At 38.6% G+C, this 26,396-nt stretch overlaps 1 protein-coding gene and 1 pseudogene across 1 annotated transcript in view; one reads left to right on the top strand and one right to left on the bottom strand.

Moving 5' to 3' along the window:
• The window catches only part of CTNNA1 (catenin alpha 1), a 199,489-nt gene that overhangs the window by 91,285 nt on the left and 81,808 nt on the right, over positions 1 to 26,396 (top strand). The gene's annotated exons all lie outside the window — the stretch shown is intronic.
• Positions 3,195 to 3,644, bottom strand: LOC118615163 (annotated as a pseudogene).

The raw sequence follows: 26,396 nt of genomic DNA, 5'->3' as shown, positions 1-26,396 counted from the left end.
TTTGTTTACTGTGGTATACATTTCTAACAAGTCTTGGTGAAAACAGAGTCACTTGTCCCTGTATTATTTTTTTCTTGAACTAAAAATCCATGTGAATTTTTGACCATGGAAATAATAGAATTGTAAAGTATAGAATTTGGAAGTGACACTAGTTATCATCTAGTGCAAGGATTGACAAATTAAAGTGCTCAGACAAATTAAAGGCTAGCTTGCCACCTATTTTTGTAAATAAAAGTTTTATTGGAACACAGCAATGTCCATCTGTTTACTTCATCTATGGCTGTTCTTCCATTTTAGTTGAGTAGTTGTGACAGAGACAGAATAGCTTCCAAAGGCTGAAATATTTGCTATCTGGTCCTATTCAGAAGTTTGCCGATCTTTAATCTAGTCCAGCCAGCAAAGTTTTTGGAAGGTTTTATATAACAAATTCAGTTTCTTGTTTGTTTGTTTGTTTGTTTGTTTGTTTGTTAATCCTTACCCCAGGATATTTTTCCATTGGAGTTTTAGATAGAGTGGAAGGAAGAAGGGGGGGGGGGGGCACTGATGTGAGAGAGACACATGGATTGATTGCCTCCTGCATGACCCAGACCCAGGCCTGGGATTGAACCTGCAACCCAGGTACATGCTCTTGACCAGGAATCGAACCTAAGACCTTTTGGTCCATGTGCTGATGCTCTAACCAACCATTGAGCCAAGCTGGCCAGGGCATCAAATTCTATTTCTTTAATGGGTATAAGATTGTTTAGGTTATCTGTTTCTTCTTGAATACATTTTGGAAGTTTGTGCCTTTTAAAGAAGTGGTCCATTTATCTATTCAGTCAAATTTTATGTATAAAGAGTTGTTTGCAGCATTCTCTTATTATGTTTTTAATGTTTGTGCAGATTCTATAGCCATATTCTCTAATTCATTTCTAATGTTGGTAATTTATATCTGCTCTCTTTTTTCTTTGTCAGTCTGGCTACAGGAGCATCACTTCTATTGATCTTTTGTAAGAACTGGATTTTGGTTTCATTGATTTTTCTCTATTTTCAATTTCACTGATTTCTACCTTTTATTATTTCCTTTATTCTGTTTCCCTTGGATTTATTTTGTTCTTCCTTTTCTAGTTTTTTAAAGTGGGGACTAGGTGGTTTGAGACTTCTCCTCTTTTTAGATATAAAGATTTAGGGTGGATTTCTGTATAAGTCATGCTTTGTCTGCACCTCTAAATTTTGATATATTTTATTTTCACTTTTGCTCAAAAAATTTTTTTTTTATATTAATCTTCGCCTGAGGATATTTTTCCATTGATTTTTCAGATAGAGTAAAAGGGAGGGAGGGAGAAAGAGAGAAACATTGATGTGAGAGAGAGACATCCATTGGTTGCCTCCTGCATGACCCTGACTAGGGCCAGGGACCGAACTGCAACCGAGGTACATTCCCTTGATTAGTATAGAACCCATGACTCTTTGATCCTTGGGCCGATGCTCTAACTGGTGAGCCAAACCGGCCAGGGCTGCTTAAGTTATTTTTAAGTTTTCCCTCTTGGACTTGTGGGTTATTTGGAAGTATAGTATGTCATTTAATTTCCAAGTATTTGGAGATTTTTGTATGTTTTTGTCATTGATTTTCTAATTTAATTCAAATTCAGTACGGTCAGAGAACATACTTTTTATTATTTCAGTTCTTTAAATTGTTTATTGAGGTTTGTTTTTATAATGACTCAATGCTACCTTTGTAAATGTCTGTTTGCACTTGAAAAGAATATATATTTTGCTGTTGATGGATGGAATTTTTTATATTTTATGTATCTATTTATCTGTCTATGTTTCTTATAGTCTTCTTGTTCTAAGCATTACTGAAAGAGGAGTGTTGCAGTGTCTAAGTACAATTGTGGATTTGGCCCTTTTTGCCCAGGGTTTTTAATTGCATTCGATGGTGTAGACAGGGTGGAATGTGTTTACTTGGTCTTAACCAGAATTGAAACCCAAACATCCATTTTCAGAACAGCCTGAAACTAGAAAAGTTGCTTGACTATGTCATACCCAATCAAGATTAGAACTGAGGTATTTGATATTTAGTCCAGAGCTACTCCAGATGGTGGTCTTCACATGTGAGTCCATAGTTGGTGGACAATAAATTAATGCTTCATAGAATAGAACTCATTAAAGTGTAATCAGGTAACCTCCCCGGTGCTTTCTCAGCTGTAAAATGGGGTCAATAATAGCTGCCCCTGCACCTGACCTTCTTAAATGGCACAGAGAACCACTCAAACAAGACCAAGTAAAATGATGAGGATGGGATGATGGGTAGTGATTTTGCATAAATATCAAAAAACCTTGAAACAAAAGAGCAGAAAATGTAGCCAAGGTGAAAAGGGATCTGGATAGGCAGGGACTGAGGCTGCTCTCCTGTCTCCTGTGGTAGATCTTTTCCCTCTTTGTATGACAGCTCAGTTCCTTGTTCTGTGCCTGTAGCAAAGAGCCAAAGAGGTGGTTCCCACCACTAGTCTGTATGATCTTGTACTTCAAATGTCTGATCACAGCTGACAGAGTCTTTTTCTCTTCCTCATTTAAAGCAGGGAAATACCATATTTGATGTGAACATAAAATTCTGAAGTGCTATACATGTACAAGTTGGTATTATTTTAGAAAGTTATAACACAGTCTTCCTTTTTTTTAAAAAAAAAAATTAGAAAAATTCTTTATTTCTGCTCCTTTCATACACCTCACTGTTCAGGAAACAGCCTGAACAGGATACACATCTGAAATAATGTATTGTCACACATTCTGTTTAAAGGCAAAGCACCACAGGTGAAGCTGATCAGCTGTCCAGACTTCTCAGCTTATGGAATCTTGCTACCTCATTTTGCATTAATTTCTCAAAGCCAGAAATGTCATCTCCAAAAAATGTTGAGGGTTGTAAAAAATAATTACTTCATTCAATATTATAGGTGTAAAATGGAGTATATTTTCTTTAAGAAATTAAAAACTGAGAAGAAAATGCCACTTAACATCATTGGTACATCAGTGTACGTCAGCAGGAAAAACACTGTGATGAGCTTGTCCCTTTGAAATTATGGTCCAAACTTTAATGCTTCCTGTGTTTTCTACTACAGGTTTCTTTTTATCCTTTTCCATATTTTATATCAGAGGTTTGGTATAGTCTTTAAAACTTCATTAGCAGGAACAAATCCAGTATCCACAGATTTCTTCTAACCCATCAGATAGCCTGGCAGTTTCATTCTCTTGAATACTCTAGCCATGAAAAAACTCAATAGGGCACAGACAAATCCAATTAATAGAAGAAGAACTCTATTGAGTTTTAGAATGTTTGGAGCATGGGATCGGTCTAGGATTATGAAACCTAAACCTCCCATTGTAAACAGGAAGCTGGATGAGAGTCCTTCCATAATATATTGTCTATTTACTCTGTAGGCTAAGAAAGCCACAGGTCTCTGATGCCCATGTTCATCAGTCATAGAGCCAACACTTGGAGGTTCAACAATAACATCATAAATTATTCCTCCGGTGATGAGGAAGTAAGACACCACCAACAGAGTGTACACCGTCATGTCCAAGGGCATGTGCACTCACGGCGGCTTCTTCAGCCTCAGGTTGGGGCATTCCAGCACGAAGAATGGGACTCGATACAGAGTCTCCATGTTGGTGGTGGCGAGGGCAGCTCTGAAACCCACGTGCCACTCGGAAATAGGCAACACAGTCTTCTCATTTATTCTTTTTTGTGCAAGGAGTAGGCTTTACTTTTGGCAAAGTTGTCATATGTTGATGATAAGAAATCGATTCATTTAAAATATTGTAATTGTTTAAATGTAACAAACTAGGTGTTTTGGGAGGTTTACTGTTTACCTTAGAATGCCCACATATGACAAACATGTAACAGTAAAAGCTTATCAGTCATAACTTTTTGCCTTAATATTTTATGTTCATTGATCTTAAAAATGTATTTTTTTAATTAGATGTTTTAGAGGACGTAAGGTAGTTAATAAATACTCGTTGAGTTGCCAAACTGTCCTTTCCAGAGACAGGTACAGCCCTATCTACCAGAAAATTTCCTCTTTCTGATTTCAGGCCTGCTCTCTTGAAAGTTACTTTGGTTTTCATATTTCTTAGTCATAATATAAAAATAGAACGGTGAAAGTCTGTGGAATGTGATGTTTTTCTTCTCTGACTAAATGTCCTTATTCTTTCTGTTTATTTTGGGGTTGAATCTGTGTTCACATCTGATGAATGCTAAGTAAGTACTTGATAGTCACTAAATAGCTAATTCATTTTAAAGTGGAATATTGGATATTTAGAACCAAAAACTGCTGAAAACTGATTTTGTTTGGTCATTCTCTGCAAATGGCATTAGGACTTTTTCATAATGTCATGATTTGGAGACATACTATAAAGAAGATATTTCCTGCCCTGGCCGGTTTGGCTCATTGGTAAGAGCGTTGTCCGTGGACCAAAGAGTCCCAGGTTCGATTTCGGCCAAGGGCATGTACCTTGGTTGCAGTTCATCCCAGGCCCTGTTGGGTTGTGCGGGTGGCAGCCAATCGATGTTTCTCTCTCTCTCTCCCTTCCTCCCTCCCTCCCTCTCTCCCTCTCTCCCTCTAGCTCTATCTGAGGATTAATGTAAAAAATATCTTCGGGTGAGGATCAAAAAAGGAAGATATTTCCTTAGAGTTGCTTTATACTGAAACAACATCTGAACAGTAAATGTCTTACCAGTATTATTCTCAACTATGTTGAAATGATTGTCTTCCTGTTCTAGTTTTACTCCAGTTGCCGATATTCTAACTTTTGGTTTTATAATTTGCAGTTTGTAAAAGTGTACCAAATAGAATGGATCTTATTTCAAGACTTCCTTGCTAATTGTCCTTTAAATTTAACTGCAGAGCATACTTGTCCTGAGTTACTTCTTCCTGCTTTTAGGAAGAATTATTGGTTTTGAAGATTCAAGTATGAAGCTCATCTTCTAGGAACAAAAAGACTTACCCTTTGGCTTGCCCTTGTTCTTGTGTCTATATGAACATTGCTTATTATTCCCTAACATAAAATACCCTGAAATATTTTAGAAGAAAAATTATAAATATTTGACCAGTGATACCCAGTTATAATCTTTGAAGCTCATAATAATAAATGTACTTGTTGCTGGGAAGCAAAAGTATTTGTTAATGTTACAGTTACGATTCTGTATTATTTGGTGAAAAAATAGATAAAGGCCATTGAATATGGGAGGATACTTTGGTTTTTAAAAGTTGGTCATATAGCCCTGGCCGGTTTGGCTCAGCGGTTAGAGCGTCGACCTGCGGTCCTGAGAGACCCGGGTTCGGTTCCCGCTAAGGGCGCGTACCTCCGTTGCAGTTTGTCCCCGGCCCTGGTCGGTTATGCGGGTGGCAGCCACTCGATGTGTTCCTTTCGCATCGATGTTTCTCTCTCTCTCTCTCTCTCTCTCTGTTCCTCTCTCTCCCTCCCACTCTACCTGAACAGAAAATGGAAAAATGTCCTCCGGTGAGGAAAAAAAAAAAAAAGTTGGTCATATAAATATATATTTATATATATATGAATCGATATGTTTATATGACCAACTTTTTTAAACCAAAGTGTCTACCCATATTCAGTATATATTTATATGTATCTCCTTATGTAGTGGTTTCTGTTCTAATAAAGGATATCCTTGTCCTCCTCACCATTTTTAGACTATTAAAATTTCTTAATTGAGGAAGTGGACTCAGAGCTTTAGGAAGATATTTGTTGGATTTATTTTTTCAAAGCAACATTATATTTTGTAGCATTCAGAAAAAAATCCAATTTTAAAACTGACATTTATAGTCAGTGTTTTTAAAAACTGACTCCATTCATTAGCTCTTATTTGCTGTCTATAGCTTTTTCATTTTTGCAAACTCTAGATGCTAGAATCAAACTATTCTTTTTGACTAGGTTTTCCCGGCCAGTGCAAAATTAGCCATTTTCTTAAAACCACTCTGAATCAAGAATTCCATTACTTTTAGGGTTACGACGATGAATGTCAGTAACTATAGGTTTTTGATTTGAGGGTTTAGTCATGTGGCAGTTCTTTTAACTCTCAAGATTTGACAAGATTTGAATATTCAGATATGAACATAGGTTATGGGAATGGTACATAGACGAGAAGCCTTATGAAATGACATACAGTGATACCTCGGTTCTCGAACGCCTCGGTTTTCGACCAAATCGGTATTCGACCAGGAGATTCGAGAAACTTTTGTCTCGGAATCCGAACAAACATTTGGAACTCGAACTTCCGAGATGAGCCGAGTTGAGCCGAATGGCGTTCATTCGGCCCAGCGCGCCTTGCCTGCGTCATCAGTGTGAGTGCAGAGAGAGAGTCACGCTTTGTGGAGTCACGCTTTCCTATTGGGTTTCATTGCTTCGGTTCTCGAACAATTCGGTTCTCGACCGTCCTCCTGGAACGAATTATGTTCGAGAACCGAGGTATCACTGTAGTCTTAGATTTGTTTTAAAATATTCCAGCAGCCCTGGCCAGTTTTGCTCAGTGGTTAGTGCATTGGCCCTCAGACCAAAGGTCCTGATTGGGGTCCTATGGGAGGCAACCAATCCGTGTCTGTCTGCCTCCCCCCCTCTCTCTGTCTGGCCCCCCACGCCCCCTGTATCTGAAGATACAGGAAAAATATCCTTGGGTGAGGAGTTAAAATAAATAAATAAATAAAATATTTTAGCAAAAAAAACACACCCCAAAACAGAAGGGTGGGTGCTAAATGGTTTTTGTTTGTTTGTTTTTAAATCCTTAACCAAGGATATTTTTTCATCTATTTTTTAGACCGAGTGGGAGGGAGGTGGGGAGAGAGAGAGAGAAACATCGACAAGAGAGGGGCACATCGATTGGTTGCCTCCCGCACGACCCCAACCAGGGCTGGGGACCAAACCACAACTGAGGTACATGCCCTTGACCAGAATCAGACCCTTGACTCTTTGGTCTGTGGGCTGATGCTCGAACCACTGAGCCAAACCGGCCAGGGCAAAGAGTGATAAATGAAACAAGAAAGCAGAGAGTTAATGGTTTTGAAAGCTTGGTGATGTTGCATAAGAAAGTTCATTTACTATTCTCAGTCCTTTTGGATATGTTTGGAAAATCCCATAATAAAAAGTTTTACAACAATACCTTGTCATCCTTATGACTATTTGAATAGGTGTCAGTATATTAGATGTTTAAGGGCACGGTTCTTCCCATGTTTACAGCCCTTCTGAGGGCATTTGTCTGTCTTGCAACCTCAGGAAGGCCTTGTTTTATCTCATCCAGCTCTCTTCTCAATACTTGGATCATAGGCTGACCTATGATGTTCTTAGACCAATTAGATTCTCTTGGGAATTTGTATGGGAAAATAATGCAGTTAGTAAATGGGTACTGAAGTAGGAAATTATGCTATTTAGTAGAGTCAGGGTTGTGAGGGGTCATGACAAAGTGAATTTGTGGGTGAGCAGGAGTGATGAATTAGATACACAGCATAGAGGGTAAAAATGGGTCAGGTATTTGAAAACTCTAGGCATCCAATTTGGCTGTTCCTAAGGCAAGTTGTCCAGCTATGCTTGGGTTATTGTACATATGTGCCCTTGAAGCAAACCCTTTGTCACTAGATTGGATTCAAGTAGAGTGGTAGGGAGAGAGAGGGAGAGAGAAGAATATATATATATAGAGAGAGAGAAACATCGACGTGAAAGGGACACATCAAGTAGCTGCACCCACATGACCCAACCAGGGCCAGGGACAAACTGCAACCGAGGTACGTGCCCTTAGCGGGAACCAAACCCAGGTCTCTCTAGACTGCAGGCCGACGCTCTAACCGCAGGGCCAAACCGGCCAGGGCTTCTTGAATCATTTTGAAATAGTTTGAGGAGAATGGGTATTAGTTCTTTGAATGTTCGGTCAAACTCCTCCGTGAAGCCGTCTGGGGCTGGGTTTTTGTTTGCTGGAAGAGTCTTGATTATATCTTCAGTTTTCTTAGTCGTTACTGATCTGTTTGTTTTCTGTCTCTTCCCGGTCCAGTTTTGGGAGACTATGTGTTTTTAGGAATTTGTCCATTTACCTTAGATTGTCGAATTTGTTGACATACAATTGTTCATGGTATTTGTTAATGACCTTTGTATTTCTGTGGTGTCAGTTGTTACTTCTCCTTTTTCATTTCTGATTTTGTGTATTTGGGTTCTCTCTGTTTGTTGGTGAGTCTAGCTAAGGGTCCATCAATCTTGTTTATCTTTTTGAAAAACCAGCTCTTTGTTTCATTGATCCTTTGAATTGTTTTTTGGGGTCTCCATGTCATTTATTTCTGCTGTGATGATTTCTATTTCCTTCCTTCTACCTGCTCTGGGGTTTTCTTTTTGTTTGCTTTCTAGTTCTTTAAGTTGTGAGGTTAGACAGTCAATTACAAATTTTTCTTGTTTCTTGAGGTAGGCCTGTAGTGCTATGAACTTCCTTCTCAGAACTGCTTTTGCCTCATGCCATAGATTTTGTGTTGTTGTGTGTTCATTTTCATTGGTTTCCAGGAAGTTTTTAATTTCTTTCTTGATCTCCTCAGTAACCCATTCATTGTTTAATAACATGCTATTTAGCTTCCATTTTTTCAAATGTCTTTCATGTTCTTGTTGCAGTTTCATGCCATTGTGATCTGAGAAGATGGTTGATAGATTTCAGTCTTCTTGAACTTGTAGAGACTTAGTTTGTGTCCTAACATGGGGTATATCTTTGAGAATGTCCCATGAGCACTTGAGAAGAATGTGAATTCTGTAGTTTTGGGGTGTAATCCTCTGTAGATATTTATTAAATCCATTTGGTCTAGTGGTTCATTTAGAGTCTATGTTTCCTTGCAAATTTTTTGTCTAGAGGATCTATCCAGTGATGTCAGTGGGGTGTTGAAGTCCCCTGCTGTGATTGTATTGCTGTCGATGTCTCCTTTGAAGTCCTCCAGAAGATTTTTAATATAATTTGGTGCTCCTATATGGGATTCATATATGTTTACCAAAGTTATATATTCCTGTTGGATAGATCCTTTCAATATTATGTAGTGGCCTTCTTTGTCTCTAGTTATGGCTTTCATTTTGAAATCTATTTGATCAGATATGAGTATTGCTACCCCAGCTTATTTTTTTCCTTTTTGTTTGCTTGGAAGATTTTTTTCCATCCCTTCACTTTTAACTGATGTGAGTTCTGTGTTGTGAGGTGGGTCTCTTGTAAACAACATATGGGTGAGTCATGTTTTCTTATCCAATCAGCTACTCTGTGTCTTTTGATCAGGGCATTCACTTCATTTACATTTAAGGTGATTATTGATAAGTACTTATTGCCATTTTTGTTTAGTTAGGTTATATTTTTCTTCCTATTTCTTCTACTAATAACAGCAATCCTTTTAACATTTTTTTGTACTGTTGGTTTGGTGATAATGTATTCTCTTGGCCTTTTTTTTTTTGGTTTGGGAAGCTCTTTATTTGACTTTCTATTTTGAATGATAGGTTTTCTGGATAGAGTAGTCTTGGATTCAGATCCTTGTTTTTCATGACCTTGATTACTTCGTGCCATTCCCTTCTGGCCTGTACTGTTTTTGTTGAGAAGTCAGCTGAATACCTTATGGGGGTTCATTTGTAGGTAACCTGTTGCTTATCTCTTGCTGTCTTTAGGATTCTCTCTTTGTCTTTAATTTTTGGCATTTTAATTACTATGTGTCTTGGTGTGGGCCTGTTTGGGTTCTAACTTGGGGCTCTCTGTGCTTCTTGAATTGAATGCCTTCTTCCTTCACCAAATTAGGGAAGTTTTCTGTTACTATTTCTTCAAATGTATTCTTTAACCCTTGCCCATTTTCTTCCTCTTCCGGGACTCTTATGATGGGAATGTTACGACGTTTCCAGTTGTCCCACAGTTCTCTTAAGCTGTCTTCCTGTTTTTTCATTTTTTTTTTTTCTTTTGGTGTTCTGATTGGTAGATTTTTTTTCTACCCTGTCTTCTGATTCACTTATCCAGTCCCTAGTTTCCTCTATTCTGCTGTTTAGTCCTTCCAATGTGTTCTTTTTATTTTTATTTATTTATTTTTTTTAATCCTCACCCGAGGACATTTTTCCATTTTTTGTTCAGGTAGAGTGGGAGGGAGAGAGAGGAACAGAAAGAGAGAGAGAAACATCGATGTGAAAGGAACACATCGAGTGGCTGCCACCCGCACAACCGACCAGGGCCGGGGACAAACTGCAACCGAGGTACGCGCCCTTAGCGGGAACCGAACCCGGGTCTCTCCGGACCGCAGGCCGACGCTCTAACCACTGAGCCAAACCGGCCAGGGCCCAATGTGTTCTTTATTTCTGCTGTGTCATTCTTCTTTCCACTTGATTGGTTTTCAGTGCTTCTATGTCTTTACTCATGGTGTTGAGCTCCTTCGCATGCTGTTGAGCTTCTTCAAGATCATGGCTCTGAACTCTACCTATGATAACTTGCTTAACTGCATTTCATTTATCTCATCTTCAGTAGATGTCTCTTGTTCTTTTTATTTTTTTTATTTTTTAATAAATCTTTATTGTTGAATGTATTACAGATGTTCCTCATTTTTCCCCCCATTAACCCCCTCCTCCCCACTGCCGCCCCCCTCTTGCCTTTTCCCACACTATTGTCTGTGTCCATTGGTTATGCATATAAGTTTTTTGGTTTATTTCTTCCCATCCCCCAACCCCTTTCCCTTTGAGGTTTGTCAGTCTAGCAATGAATTTGTGCTTCATAATCCCTTCACCTTTTTCACCCATTCCCCTAACCCCTCTCCCATCTGGCAACCAATAAAATGTTCTCTGTATCTATCAGAATGTTTCTGTTCTGCCTGTTCATTTTGTTTGTAGATTAGATTCCATTGTCGATAGATATGTATTCATTGCCATTTTTTTTTTTTTTTTTTTTAATCCTCACCGGAGGACATTTTTCCATTTTTTGTTCAGGTAGAGTGGGAGGGAGAGAGAGAAACAGAGAGAGAGAGAGAGAAACATCGATGTGAAGGGACACACCGAGTGGTTGCCACCCACACCAGGGCCGGGGACAAACTGCAACCGAGGTACGTGCCCTTAGCGGGAACCGAACCCGGGTCTCTCAGCACTGCAGGCCGACGCTCTAACCGCTGAGCCAAACCGGCCAGGGCATTCATTGCCATTTTGTTTGTTCATGTGTTTCATCTTTTTCTTCAAAAACGTTCTTCAACATTTCATATAATAACGGTTTGGTGGTGATGAACTCCTTTAACTTTTTCTTGTCTGGGAAACTATATGGCCATTGATTCTAAATGACAGCTTTGCAGGACAGAGTAATCTTGGTTGTAGGTTCTTGCTTTTCATCACTCTGAATATTTCTTGCCATTCCCTTCTGGCCTCCAAAGTTTCTTTTGAGAAATCAGCTGACAGCCTTATGAGAACTCCCTTGTAGGTAACTAACTGCCTTTCTCGTGCTGCTTTTAAGATTCTCTCTTTGTCTTGAACCTTTTGCATTTTGATGATGATGTGTCTTGGTGTGGGCCTCTTGGGAGTTCATCTTGTTTGGAACTCTGTGCTTCCTCACTTGTATGTCTGTTTCCTTCACCAAGTTAGGGAAGTTTTCTGCCATTATTGTTTCAAACAGGTTTTTAATTTCTTGTTCTCGCTCTTCTCCTTCTGGCACCCCCAAGATGCAAATGTTGGTACGCTTGAAGTTGTCCCAGAGGCTCCTTACACTATCCTTATTTTTTTGGATTCTTTTTTCTTTTTGCTGTTCTGATTGGGCATTTTTTGCTTCCTTACATTCCAAATCGATGGTTTGCTTCTTGGATTTACGTGCTCTACTATTGAATCTCTGTAAATTATTCTTTATTTCAGTTAATGCCTATTTCATTTCTGACTGTGCATCCATCATTTCTGACTGGTCCTTTTTTATACTCTTGAGGCCCTCACTAAGTTCACTGAGGTTCTCACTAAGTTCATTGAGCATCCTTATAAGCAGTATTTTGAACTCAGCATCTGTTAGGTTGCTTATCTCCATTTTACATAGTTCTTTTCTTGAGGTTTTGTTCTGTTCTTTCTTTTGGTACCTGGTTCTTTGTCTCCTCATTTTGGCTGACTCCCTGTGTTTGTTTCTATGTATTACTTAACATGAGGTATGGGGCTATCTGAGACCAGATGCTGCTTGTTTGAAAGAATTTAGGAAAACCTGAAGCAGGATCCAAGAGAGGCCAATCCTATGGTTAAGCAACTGGCAACAGCTTGGGTGGGCCTGAAAGTTGGGTGGGGCGGGCCTTAGGGTACCACCAGGGCGGGGCTACCAGTGTGAGCCAGGTTGCCGGAGTCCCAGATATGGCGACTGTCTGCCGCCCCAGGGAAGTGCTCACCAAAGGAACAAAGCCTCTGACAACACGTTTGTCTCGGAGAAAGCCTCCTCTTCAGCCCTCGCTCCAGTGCCAAACAGCTCAGTTCTTCCCTGTGTGTCTCTGGTGCCCCTCGAGCTGCCTCCCCTCCAAGCTTACAGGGCGTGAGTCTGATAAGTCTGTGCATGGGCCCTTTAAAGAGCTCCCTGGGGCTCCAGTCACATCAGCTTCCCTGAGCCTCAGTTCCCGCTGGTTTTTCCAGTTAGAAGTTATGGGGACTTCTCTTCCTGGCACTGGAACCCTGAGCGGGGCATCTGGTGTGGGACGGGGACCCGTCAGTCTTCAGGGAGGATCTTCTCAGCTGAGGTATCCTCCTGATTTTTCTCTACCACACGTAGGTGTGGGACTAGCCCGTCGCGCCTCTGCCCCTTCTACTGGTCTCAATTTGCCTGCTGGTTTAATTCCGTAGTTGTAGGACTTCCATTCAGCTCGATTTCAGGCGGTTTTGAGTGATGGTTGTTCTATAGTTTGGTTGTAACTTTGATGTGGTTGTGGGAGTACGCGATACCTTGTTTACCTATGCCACCATCTTGACCGGAAGTCCTCTCTTGTTCTTTCATTTGGGATTTGTTTCTTTGTTTCACCATTTTGGCTATCTTAGAGGGCTTTGGAGCCTGCCAAATTTTCCCTGTGGGTGTTGGTGTTCTGCTGTTTGTGGCTCCTTCTACTGAGTTTCGATGATCATGGACCCACATTAAACATCATTGTTTAGTCTTACTTTCCTGGGTAGATTTGCAATCACAGGAAAGGTTCAGTTATCCTCTAGCTTTTTGCCTGGAGGCTATTAGTCTAGTTACTTGAAGAGCCTTGGGATCTCAGTTGAATGAAAAACTCCCTCATATCTTCAGAGTAAGAGGATTTCTGGAGGGTGGTGCAGATGCTGGTTGTTAATGAGCCCCAATTTACATTTCAGTGGACCACCTAGGTGGTGTTGAATCATTGAGGGAGAGCCTTGGGAAGGTGTAAGATGGCGGCATGGAGTTCCGTGTTAAGTGCATAAATAATATAATCATTGCATGATGCAGTTTTCTTGGCTAAATTCTTAGTAATCATTTTTTTTTTCTAGGTCAAAAATGGTCATTGCCTAGTCATCTAGGCATTCCGCATTCCATAGTCCAGTTCCTCCGAGGATTACCAGAACCATTGCTCTCATGAGTCATATTTTTAAAGTTCTATCATGTTTATAATAAGAAATCTGTTGTTTCTTAACTATTGACTATTACATAATTTAAGTACTGATGTTTACACTGTTTACTAGACCTTGACTGAATGGAATTTAATAAATGGCAGTAATCAGAGATTTTAGTGGGAGGAGGCATGATACCGTATGTCTTTTGCAGGTTTCCTGTTAATTGAGGAATTGCCTTAACACAGTTTTAGGTTAAACACTATTTTGTTGGCCAACACGACTTCAGATTCTTTGCTCTTGCTATTGATTATTAAAAGACATGGCCTCGCCCTGGCCAGTTTGGGTCAGTGGTTAGAGCGTCAGCCTGCGGACCGGAGTGTCCCAGGTTCGGTTCCTGCTAAGGGCACGTACCTTGGTTGCAGTTTGTCCCCATGGCCCAGTTAGTTGTATGGGTGGCAACCACTCGATGTGTCTCTCTCGCATCCATGTTTCTCTCTCTTCTTTTCTCCCTCCTGCTCTATTTTAAGATAAATGCAAAAATGTCCTTGGGCAAGGATTTAAAAAAAAAGTCATGGCCTCTAACTAGAGAAAGCCTGTTGGAAAATAAACATCCTGTTCACTGTTGTGTTTCTCTGTTTTTTTCTTTTTTGGTGCTGTTTTGTGAGTAAAAATAAGAATGAGGATATCTGTCTTAGTAGAGATAATGTTGGTACAGTAGAGGTAAAAAAAAAGCATAAACGAAACTTTTTATTATTATAAAGTACCGAAGCAAGTATAAAACTACTTATATTAAATAGGATATACAAAGCAGAAAGATACAGTTGGCATTGATTGGCATTGAGGAGTGGGCTAAGGGAGAAACAATAATAGATTTAGAATCAGGAGTTAATAGTGTGCAGGAGATGGCAAATCTCTTGATTTGGTGGGAATGGAGAACCATTAAAGAACCGTTTTATAAGCAAGACTGGCTGGAAGCAGTCTTCTTTTCCTCTGTTGACGGGTGGTTCACTGACATTGCCAGAGGTCTTGGATAATGTTAGCCTTTACCCCTTCAAGTTACTGCTCAGAATCTAGTGATGAGACATATGAGGAGAGGTGTTTTGATTTTATTATTCTTTTTATATTATAACTTCCTTGATTGGTGGCTTTCTTGTAGGGTAGATTTAGCCTTTGATACGTTACTTTATGCCCAAGAAAATGATCTGCTAAAGTAGAAAACAAATGAAACTATTTCGTTTAGTCTCTAGACAGTGACACATTAAAGACTAATGACTGCCAAAAGGAAATGTCAAACACTAAGCTAGTCTACTTTCTTTGGCAGCTGAGAATCCGGTGAATCAACAGTTTTAAGGGGTGTATATTTTAATGTGGGTGGAGGAAGAGAGTGTCTAACATTCTTTAAGGCCCTGTTAAACAAGTTGGTCACAGTTGGACGTGGAGCCTGTTTCCATTTTTCTAAACCCAAGAAAGGCATGTACAGGAGTAGTTATATCATGTATGTAGTATTTTAAAACACACTTAAAATGTTTTTATGGGCTTTTTTTTTTTTTTTATCCTCACTCAAGGACATTTTCCAATTTTTTGTTTAGATAGAGTGGGGGAGAGAGAGAGAGAGAGAGAGAGAGAGAGAGGGAGAGAAAGAGAAACATCGACGTGAAAGGGACACATCGAGTGGCTGCCACCTGCATGACCCAACCAGGGCCGGGGACAAACTGCAACCGAGGTACACGCCCTTAGTGGGAACTGAACCCAGGTCTCTCTGGACCACAGGCCGATGCTGTAACTGCTGAGCCAAACTGGCCAGGGCTATGGGCTTTGTTTTTATGCATTTTTGTTTAATTGTTGTTAGGTGCTAAAAACTGGTGCATTCATCTATGTGAGGGGGGTGTACTTTAGAATTTTGATTGCCTTAGTACCCCTTTTCACAAACAAGAGTTATCTAAAGAATCTTTTGAAAGAGAATGGATAAATTTGTGATACTGGAGGTATAAGGAGCAGGTTAGACTGAATACTAAAATTTACTTTTAAGGAAAGAACAACATATTTTAAGCTTTTAAACTTATAATCAAGTCTGTTGACTATGTCCTGGATGTTTAAAATTTAGCAGTTAAATATTCACATGCAAGGATGTGATAGCTAAATGGTACCAGGGTTTCTTTTTGAGGTGATGAAAATGTTCTAATGGTAATGGTTTTAAATACCAAATGAATTGTACACTTTACTGGATGAATTGTATATGAATTATATCTTAATAAATTGCCTATCTTAATAAATATTTAAAAAATATTCACATCCTTTTTTACATGCATGTATGCTGGTGATGTGATGTATATTTTAAATTATATTTTCTAGAGGAGTCAAGGCAATTTTTTTTATCCTGTATGAAGTAATGTTTCCCCTTTTTGAAATGAGGCCTGTGTTTCTTACTGCCATCAAAATGACATTGGCTATATTAAAAATCTCCATCGTGCATAAAGTTGGCCTCTTTGATCTCTTGGCTTTGTATCGAACAGATTAATGGCCTGCAGTTTTCTGTGGCTATTTCATTTAAATTATGAATATGACCCTGGCTGGTTTGTTTCAGCGGTTAGATAATTGGCCCTGTGGACTGGAGCGTCTCAGGTTCGGTTCCCGCTAAGGGTACGTACCTCGGTTGCTGTTTGTCCCCGGCCCCAGTTGGGGTCTAGTGGGTGGCAACCCCTCGATGTATCTCTCTCACATCGAAGTTTCCCTCTCTCTTCCTCCCTCTCTCCCTCCCGCTCTATTTGAAGATAAATGCAAAAATGTCCTTGGGTGAGGATAAAAAAAAATAAAAAGAAAAAGAGTAAGAAATTACGAATATGTCATGTTAAGTGTTGTTGAATCAAGAATAGTTCAGAGCCCTGCTGGTGTGGCTCAGTGGATTTGAGCTTGTCCCATGGACTGAGAGGTCCCGGTTGAATTCCCGGTCACAGCACATGCCTGGGTTGTGGGCTCGATACCCAGTGGGGGATGTGCTGGAGGCGGCCGATAGATGTTTCTCTGTCACATTGATGTTTCTCTCTCTCCCTTCCTCTCTCTCTCTCAAAAAAATATCAAAAATATTTTTAAAAATCTTAAAAAAAAAAAAAAAAAGAATAGTTCAGAAATTCAAGTCAGATACAGGACATGTTTTATTTCAAGCTATTTTTTATTTTTGTCTGTGAAAAAGTGGTACATCTGTACAATATGCATATTGTTTGCCTCTAATTTATCACATTTTAAAATACTTATTTTTAATTTGAAGATTCTGCAAATCACCTAATTTGATTATACAACTCAGAAGGAATCAGCTATTATATTTACTTACGTATATTAAGTTATATAGTCTTTTTTCATTTTAGATTTCTTTTCCCTTTTTATTGAATTTATTGGGGTGATACTGGTTAACAATTATACAGGTTTCAGGTGTACCATTCTACAGCACATCATCTGTACACCACTGTATTATGTGTTCACCAACCCAAGTCAAGTCGCTATCTATCACCATTTTTGCTCCCTATATGCTCCTCCACCTCTGAGGCCCCTGTGTATGAATCTGTCTGTTTTGCTTGTTAGTTCCTTTTTATTTATTAGACTCCACTTTAGGTGGGAATGCAGATTGGGACAGTCACTGTGGAAAGCCATGTGGAGTTACCTCTGTGGTCAGAGGAATGTAATCGATTTGGGTTGAAATAATGATGCTCATTAATATAAAGTAGTACCTCATAGCTATATTCTAAGCCCACTTAAATTTGAAGGAATTGCACAAAAGAGATAGCAGAGGTTGTAAGTGAAATGGCATATTTTAAGCAACGTTAATTACTTTGTGTATAATAGATTTTTGCTCTTTTTACTTCCATAAGTATTATAGCTCAACAACATGAATTTTCAGTTCAGGTCACATGGCTTTTCCTGTGGTTCACCTACTAGACCAGCATGGCTGATCCTGTAGGGTTTACTGCTGCCCAGTGGAGCTAAGATGGAAATCTACCAACTTTAGTAAATCAAAGGAGCTAGCCTTTTCTGATGAAGTATAGGCTAAAGTTGGTTGCCTCCTCATAGCTTTCAGTCATCCTGAGGCTTTATCACAGAAGTTTGTTCAGTTTTATCATAGAAGCCAGCAACAGTTTTACAAGCAGAAAATAAATTTCACTCTACTCTGTGTATGTAATAAAAAATTATAGCCGCAAACAAGTGGTCAAATTAACCATAATGACTTCTTTCCAGGGTTTTCCCATTAATGTTAACTTGCTATGTAGTTGGAGAGTTCCTTTTATCTACTTATTCCTGCTACCAGACCAAACTTTTACAGGCACCCAAACCAAATTCACTTGAGAGAAGGAATTTCTGAAAATTCTTCCTAAGTTTTTTCTGCAACTAGAGGGAAAACAAAACATTTATTTTTAGCTGTCATAATTTTTTAAAGTGTTGGTTGAGAAAGTCGAATATTATTCCTTGCCCCCACTTTTTACTATTGTTTTGTATGGGGATATTTACATTTTTTTTTTTTTTTTAAAGAAAATTCTCAAACAGAAGCCTGATGGTAGAATTTTAGGTACTATGGCAGGAAGTAAGAGAGGTGTGTTTTGGTCAAGACAGTATGGGCAAGTGCTTGTGAAACCCATTTGGTAGTCCCTCTAACTTGATATCCTGGGAGATGGCGCATATCTTTGCTTCCCCAGGTAAATTTTCAATGATGAAAGGAAATATTTGGGCAACCTTCAGTTCTATTGCTGCTGCTTGGAGCTTGGTACTAATGAAGTTGGTGCTTCTTTATCTGAGACTGAGGAGTTGAAGATAGAAGCTGAAAATGACAGATTGTATAGGCAAGTATATCTCTCTCAGTTGTGACGTTATCAGGGATAAGTTACTGTTACCTGTATTTCTGGAGATAAATGGCTTCTCTATACCTTTCTTTGTCTGTCTGTCTGTCTGTCTATCTATCTATCTATTTATTATTTTGTTCATCCTCACCCGAGGATATTTTTTTACACAGATTTGTTTTAGATAGAGCGGAAGAGGGGGTAAGAGAGAAAGAGAGAGAAATATCGATGTTAGAGGGACACATCAATTGGTTGCCTCCCGCATGCTCCCTGACTGGGGCTGGGAATTGAACCTGCAGCTCAGGTTCCTGCCCTTAACTGGGAATCGAACCCACGACCCTTGGGTGCTCCGGCTGATGCTAACCATTGAGCCACACTGACCAGGACACTGTATCTTAAAATTCTCTTTGCTTAGTTGGGATTTTATGGTCCCACTTCCGAAGTGGTAAGATCTATCTAACTTGAAGCTGTTTTCCCTCCAGAGCTGTTTGAATTACATGTTTTCTAATATGTATAGATTGTTGGCATTAAGATAAATTGCTCCTGAAAGGATTTTCTGTGGAGCTACATTGTTTAGCTCATAACAGCTGCACTAAGCGTGAAGAGTTACCTAAACTCCCCCAAGGCTCAGTTGCCTCAACACTGAGTTGGGGATGATGATAGTGTGTGGTGTGCACACAGCACAGTTTGGAGGGTGTAAAACAGCCCCTGTGGTTAAAATACTGCTGCTATTATTACCACTACTATTACTAATAAATTTTAGTAATTTTGAATGCTTTAAAACTTCAGGTTCTATGTTTTTTGTTTTGTTTTGTTTTTTTTAAATTTTCTTTTAACCTGTTCTGCTTTCCAGTGATTTCTTAAGGGAGTTGCATTTCTCATTCTGCTGAGTGAAAGAGTTTAGTTTAATTCCTTCTCTTCCTCCCCTTCTCTCCCCACTTCTCTTTCAGCAGTGGTCAAATACTTATGGAGAATTTTCCCTTTTTTTATGTGCATTCTGCTAATAATATCTAAAGACTATATTAATTTTTAGTAAGTGTGTCCCTACTGACTGTGTTGCAGAGGTTATTTTATTGCTGTTCGTTTGTCTTAGCTGTCTTGCCTGAAATTGGTGGCCTTATTCCCAGATTCACAATATGTTCTCTTTACTACTAAAATGTACATTTTGCTTGGGTCTGGCATACTTCTTTATAGTTAATTCTGAGTTATCTGGCATGGGGAAGGGAAGCCCAGATAGTCAGTGTTCATTCTCTGAATTGAGTTTTGTGTAGGCATCTCTGTATAAAAACTCTTTGTTATTCTTTTCCACCCATTTTGGATTTATTTGGTGATTGCACTAGAAATAGATTTTTTTATGTGAACACTCTAACTATCCATATAGTTTCTTTTCTTTTTCGTTTTCTGCAAGTAGTATTTATATTTTCTCTCTAGCTCATTAGAACATCTTCCTAGCAGCACTAGAAGAAATAGGTGTTCTGAGTAAGACTATTTTCTTATTAATAAACCTACTAACTCATTGTTTAAGATAATTGACATATCCTTGAGCTGGTTAAATACTTAACCAAAAACAGTAAGTTTAGGCATTGCCTGTGTAGTATAAAAAGACACTGGAATAGGTAGTGTGAGGTCTAAAAGTTTTCTTTCCCTTTCATGTTACAGTCTTTGTCTCTTTAGTGCTGTAAAATGGCTGAAGAGAAAAATCTTATTAGGAAAAATCTTTACCGTTAAGCAAGGCTGACTTGGAAGTGAGGCACTTGGCTGTCTGTAGTCATCACTCTTCACTTAGGAGATATGAACAGTTGCCTTCAGATGTTATCGTGAACTTGCTCGTTGGATTAATGGTTAGTTGCTTCAGAAATTATGCTAAAGCTAAGAGTAATGGGAAAGTGTTCCATTTGCTGGCTCTCATAGGTTTGTTTTGAAAAAGGTAGGTCTCTGTTGAGTTGAGATCCTTATGGTTGTATTATTTCTTAATTCCTAATAAAAAGTTGTTTTCTAAATTCTTAAAATAGGTAATATATTTATATGATTCAAAATTAAAAGGTTATACAAGAATATATAGTGAGTGTGTATAAAGTTCCCTCTCATTCTCTAGCCATCCAGTTCTTCTCCTTATAGTTTCTTTTTTAAAAATAGGTTTTTATTGATGAGAGGGAGAGAGAGAGAAACATCAATGTGAGAAAAACATTCAACTGTTGACTCCCATACACACCCCAACTGTGAACTGAACCTGCAAGTTGGGCATGTGCACTGACTGGAAATCAAACTGGCCATCTTTCAGTGCTTGGGACTGCTCAACCAACTGAGCCACACCAGCCAGGGCTCCTTATAGTTTCTTATATCTCCTTCCAGAAGTATTTTATTTTATTTTTAAATATTTTTGTTGATTTGTTTTTTTTAGAGAGAAAGGAAGGGAGAGAGAGAGAGAGAAACATCTATGTGAGAGAGACACATCGATTGGCTGTCTCCTACACATCCTCTACTGGGGATGGAGTCCAAAACCCAGGCGTGTGCCTTGACCAGGAATAGAACTGGGACCTCTCAGTTCATGGGACGATGCTCAATCCACAGAGCCACACCAGCTGAGCCAGAAGTATTTTATGTAGATATAGTAAAGGACACACATAGACATACACACATGTTGAAGATTATGTATGTATGTGTCGAGAGTTCTATTACTTGTTTATAAAATAGACTTTGATAATTTGCTGACTTCTGCTTTTTCTTTTAAAAAGTGTTTTCCTAAATATTATCTATACTTTGCTCTTATGGCCACTGAATATCATTCCATATTTTTCTTTTTTTTTAACTCCTAAGAAAGCTGTTTCCTGTCTGTCTTTGCTTTCCTGCTTCTTTCTTAGATATTTAATCTCAGAGGCCTCTGTTCCTTTTCTGTCTGCTATGGCATCAGCTTATGGTCCCTTATTGCAATGAAGTTCTCACGTATCTGGAATATAATCATTGTGTCTTGTTTTATGTCTGATTTGTTTCTCAACCAAGTCAGATGGAGTGCCCTTAGGTTAGGTGCTTTATTATTGGCTGTTCTATATAGCATTGAGGTTACTTTTATTTAACAAATAGCTGCTATTTATGGTATCACATCTTAGTGTATTTTCTGAGTAGCCAATAGGCATTTACTATATTTTTTGAAATGTTTATTCTGGAGTGTCAGGTCTCTTTACACTTATTACCTTTTGCTATCGCAGATGGTTTAAAATAGTCTTTATTCATCATAACAACTTTTAAGATTTTGTCATTTCATGGTAGTCTCTTTCATATCTGAAAGCTCCTATGGTCTTTAATCTGGTTCTTATCCAGAAACCTTTATTTGTTCTCTCTTAACTTTGAGTGTTGCTTTCTGGTTTTGGAGTTCCAAAGGCAAAACCTCTACAGATTTAAAATTTGTCTATAACCACTATACAATTTTTTAAGACAGCTCCATGAATCCTGTCTAAGAAGACCTTTTTGGTAGCTTATAGTAGTTTCTGCTTTCTAATATTGGATCTTTAACTTTAGCCTTGCACAAAGAATTTTTACATTCAGTTTAGGTGATATTGAGCATCACCTAAAGCCATGGTAAAAACTAGCATGCTATGCTCTAGGAAGAAAGAAGACTTTGAATGAATAAATAAACAAAAAGTACTCTTTGTCTTGTGCCAATAGAAAACATGCAGTGTAGTGTTACCAATGATACATGCCTGGGAAGTTTAGGTTCAGGATTATTACACAAAATACTGTCTAGAGCAGTGTCTCAGCCTGTCGGTCACGACCTTTTTGGGGGGGTTGAACGACCCTTTCACAGGGTTGCCTAAGACACATATTTCCGATGGTTTTAGGAACCGAGACATCGCTCCTCTACCCGTCTCTAGGCGGGTCCGCCCACATACAACATGAGGAACTGTATTAGGGGTTGTGGCATTAGAAGGGTTGAGAACCACTCACTGGTCTAGAGCATGTCATAGATAATAATCAGGAGAGGAGAATCCAATTTGCCTTCTTTGTTTTCTTTATTGGGCTCCTGTCTCATGGAACCTTTTTTTCTATCCTACTGGTGACTGACCCCAGGGCTTCTGGGGCCTTTGGCCTCACATTCCCTGGAAGTTGTCTAGTTGATCATGACAGCTGGTCATTATGAGAGGTGTTGCCTGTGAGTAGAGGTGGACTAGGATACTGTCATTGCAGGGATGAATGATTAGTGCTTATAAAAGCAGGAGAGATCAGTCAGTATATGTACATCTGGTTAACGTGGGTACTAAACAATCAGAAGTGCTAGCTAGAGCACTGGATCAGGATTCTGGAAGCCTCTACTAGGCTTGGCATTACGTGTGTGTGTAATATTTCAATATTTTAAACAGTGCCTCAGTGCATGCCCATGAATATGAGCCTTGCCTGTGAGGTTGTGGGCCAATAGCCAAATTCCCTTCACCCATATGAACATTTCCAGCTTCCAGGCTTAGCTCAGGGAGGTACTTTCTTTCACCTCTTTCTTCGACAGTGGTCCAGGACAATGATTTCAGCCACATCTCCACTGTACATCTTCTTTTCCAATGCCTTTATTCTTTTTTCATTTTCTGATTTTTTTCTTCTTTTTATATGATTGTCATTTCCTTTCTAGGACACAGTGAAACAGATGACCTCTCTCCTCTCTCTCTCTCTCTCTCTCTCACCCACCCACCCAAGGATATTTTTCTATTTATCTTCAGATAGATGGGAGGGAGGGAGAGAGAGAGAGAAACATTGATATGATAGAGACACATCGACTAGCTGTCTCCTGCACGACCTCGACCAGGGACGAACTACAACCGGGGTATGTGCCCTTGACCGGAATCACACCCTCGACTCATTGGTCTGAGGGCCGACACTCTGACTGCTGAGCCAAACTGGCAAAGGTGATGACCACTATATTTAATTACAGTTTCTTCCTACAGCCTAAATTGCCTTTTAAAAATCATAATCATAATAAATTAGGTTTCACTTCTAACAAGTGCAACTATACAATACAAAAATGTATAAAGGCAAAGATAATCCTCTTTTTAAATTCATACAGACTCACACCTATACACAGCTTTTCCTTAAACTGGAATCTATACACCTGTGCTGGGCCCTCTTATCTCCTCCTTTTCTCTCCTCTTCCTCCTTCCACTTGGACTTTTCTCCCATCCCACATCTTCTTCTCCCAAAGAACCAATGTTAGCAGTATGGTATGAATATCTCCATACTTTTCTTTGCTTATATGACAGATCACTAAATTATATGTGTGTGTGTGTATATAATTTTTTTTGCATAGATATTTGCTGGATCACAGTGGGATTGTTGTTTAATTTACAAACCTTCATTTTGTTGTTCAGCAGTACCTCATTAAAATCGTTTTAGGTCCTGCCTTGGCCGGTTTTCTCAGTGGTTAGAGCATTGGCCTGCAGTCCAGAGAGGCCCTGGTTGGGTCGTGCGGGTGGCAACAACTTGATGTGTCCCTCTCATGTCGATGTTTCTCTCTCTCTCTCTCTCTCCCCCTCCCACTCTATCTGAACAAAATATCAAAAAATGTCCTCGGGTGAGGATAAAAAAAAAAATCATTTCAGGCCCTGGTCGGTTTGTTCAGTGGTTAGAGTGTCAGCCCACGGACCAGAGAAGCCTAGGTTCGGTTCCCACTAAGGGCATGTACCTTGGTTGCATTTCGACCCTGGCCCCGGTTGGGGTCGTGTGGGTGGCAACCACTTGGTGTGTTTCTCTCACATTGATGTTTCTTTCTCTCTCTTCCTTTCTCCCTCCCACTCTATCTTAAGATCAATGCAAAAATGTCCTCAGGTGAGTGTAAAACATAAAAAATCATTTCAGGTCTCTTGGTTTACCTCTAATTCATTCTTTTAATTGCTGAATAATATTTCATGGTGTGGATATACTATCAATTATTTGACAACTTCCCTCTTGCAAACATTTGCTTTGTTTCCTGTTGAATTGAAATACTACTTTGTCACATACCAAGTTATACTAGCAAATATTTGCTTCAATTTAAAATTGAGAAACTAGTCTAAACTTGGTTGTGTTGCAGCACTATTGTATATACACACACACACATGCATATATGCACACACACACACATATATATATTTTTTGCTTTCGAAATGCTTATAGGTGAATAACATTTTCTACATTCACTGTGTGCCCAATTAATTTTATTAATCAAGAGTTACAGTAATAACAACTATTTGAGTTTTAAAAGCCACCATTAGTTGGTTATTCTTTAGAAGGGAAATCAACTCTGCCATACCTATATAACATACCTGTACAACAAAGGCATACTTCCTAGTTGTTGCTTAGGGATTGAACAAAAATATTTGAAAGGAACATGCTATAGCTGTGTGGGTATATGAAACACACAAGAACAATACAAAAAGAGAGAGAGAGAAAGGACCCAGTAAATCTAGGAAAGAGTTTTCACATTCCAAACGAGAGTTTTCATATAAATTAACATATTCCAAATACAAATTCCTTTGCAAAAATTACATAGTTGAGTATAAAGTGTAATTGCCTGATCTTAAGATTTTATAAAAAATTCTTTTCAAACAGGCCATTTTAATTGTTTAGAATAAAAATTTGTTTGACTTGGATCGGGGAGGAAGTCCAGTCACGGAGCTAGTTTAATGAAGGTTTTCAGAGCCTTTCCTTTTGTAGCATTCTGTGATAAACCTTTCATAATTCTCATTGACATCACATCTGCAGGATTTCTACACTCATAAATAGTTTTAAGAATATTTTGTTTTTATTTTTACCCACATCTGCAAAATTTGTGTGGATATCTTTAGTTTATTTATGGATATACAAGTTCCTGAATGTAAGCATTGCCTGTGACTCTACAAATATTCAAGTAAGAGATTCTTTTTCTGATCAAGTAAAAATGGCCAGTACAAGCCAGCTTTTATAGTTTCTCTAGATAAATATTATTGTGGATGCAGTAAATTATAGAATTATCAGAACAAGCCCTTTAATAACAATGACAGAAAATCCAGTACATAGTGGGCAAAAAATTTTTTTTCTATTTTTTGGCCTGTTTTCTAAAAATTTGCACCTTGTTGAGTTTTCACCTTCTTTTTTTGGTAAAGCTTGGAATACTGTTTTACTAGTGGACACTTGACTAGAGGTGTGTGGGGAACCCACACTTCATACTGTGTTTGGTAGATGAGACAATGTCTTGACTCTGTCACTGTCTTAGTGAGGGGAAAGCATGCCCCTTTTCTTCCTGTTATATAAGAACTGGAAAAAAGCAACAAGAGTTGATTTTTGGTAGGTTCTTCTTATTTGGGTTTCCCCCTACTTTGGTCAAATAAAAATTAATGTGGAATTCTTAAATCTGTAGAAAAAGCCTGGACATCTGACAATTTTGGCGGTTTGTCTAAGTGGAGAAATTTATTAGCCAGTCTTGATAGTAATGAAAATGTAGAAAGAAGAGAAATAAGTGTTCTTATTTGAAACATCGAAGAGCTCTTAAAATTATGAGGATTTCTAAAAGAGTCTTCCTAAAGAAAAAAACATAGTTGACTATGTAGAGGGAACTTAAAGACATGATAGAGTTGAATTCAGATAAGAATGGAGGGATTCTGAAATTCTGAAACTTGTTCTTGTAAGTGCAACCCTTAAGATGTCATTTTTCATCTTCAATTTCTCTTATTAAGATGGGAAGTAGATAACGGTTTGGGTCTTTTATTAAAATTGTATTGGCAGCCTTGCCACATGTTGTTGTTCAACAGCAGTTCTACTGACGTTTCTAACAGTGAAGCCATTAATGAACCTCTTATTTATGAAAGTAACAAATTAAACCTTATAATAAGATTATTTTGTAGTATATGAGGAAGTAAACTTAACAGGTTGTCACTACACTGTGCTCCTGCATTTCTATTTAATATTTGTACCACATTAGGGAGTCAGAAATTATTGTTGTAAAATTTTAATACTTTTAAATAGTTTTAGACTAACCTTCCTGGTCTTGCACAAATTTTAAGAATACATGATTAAACTTGGAAAAAGGGATAAAATTGGCTAGAGTGAATG

The sequence above is a fragment of the Molossus molossus genome, unplaced genomic scaffold (genome assembly GCF_014108415.1).
Source record: "Molossus molossus isolate mMolMol1 unplaced genomic scaffold, mMolMol1.p scaffold_m16_p_4, whole genome shotgun sequence".
Classification (NCBI taxonomy): domain Eukaryota; kingdom Metazoa; phylum Chordata; class Mammalia; order Chiroptera; family Molossidae; genus Molossus; species Molossus molossus.
The sequence above is the reverse complement of the archived record's forward strand: the minus strand, read 5'-3'. Positions and strand labels throughout refer to the sequence as shown.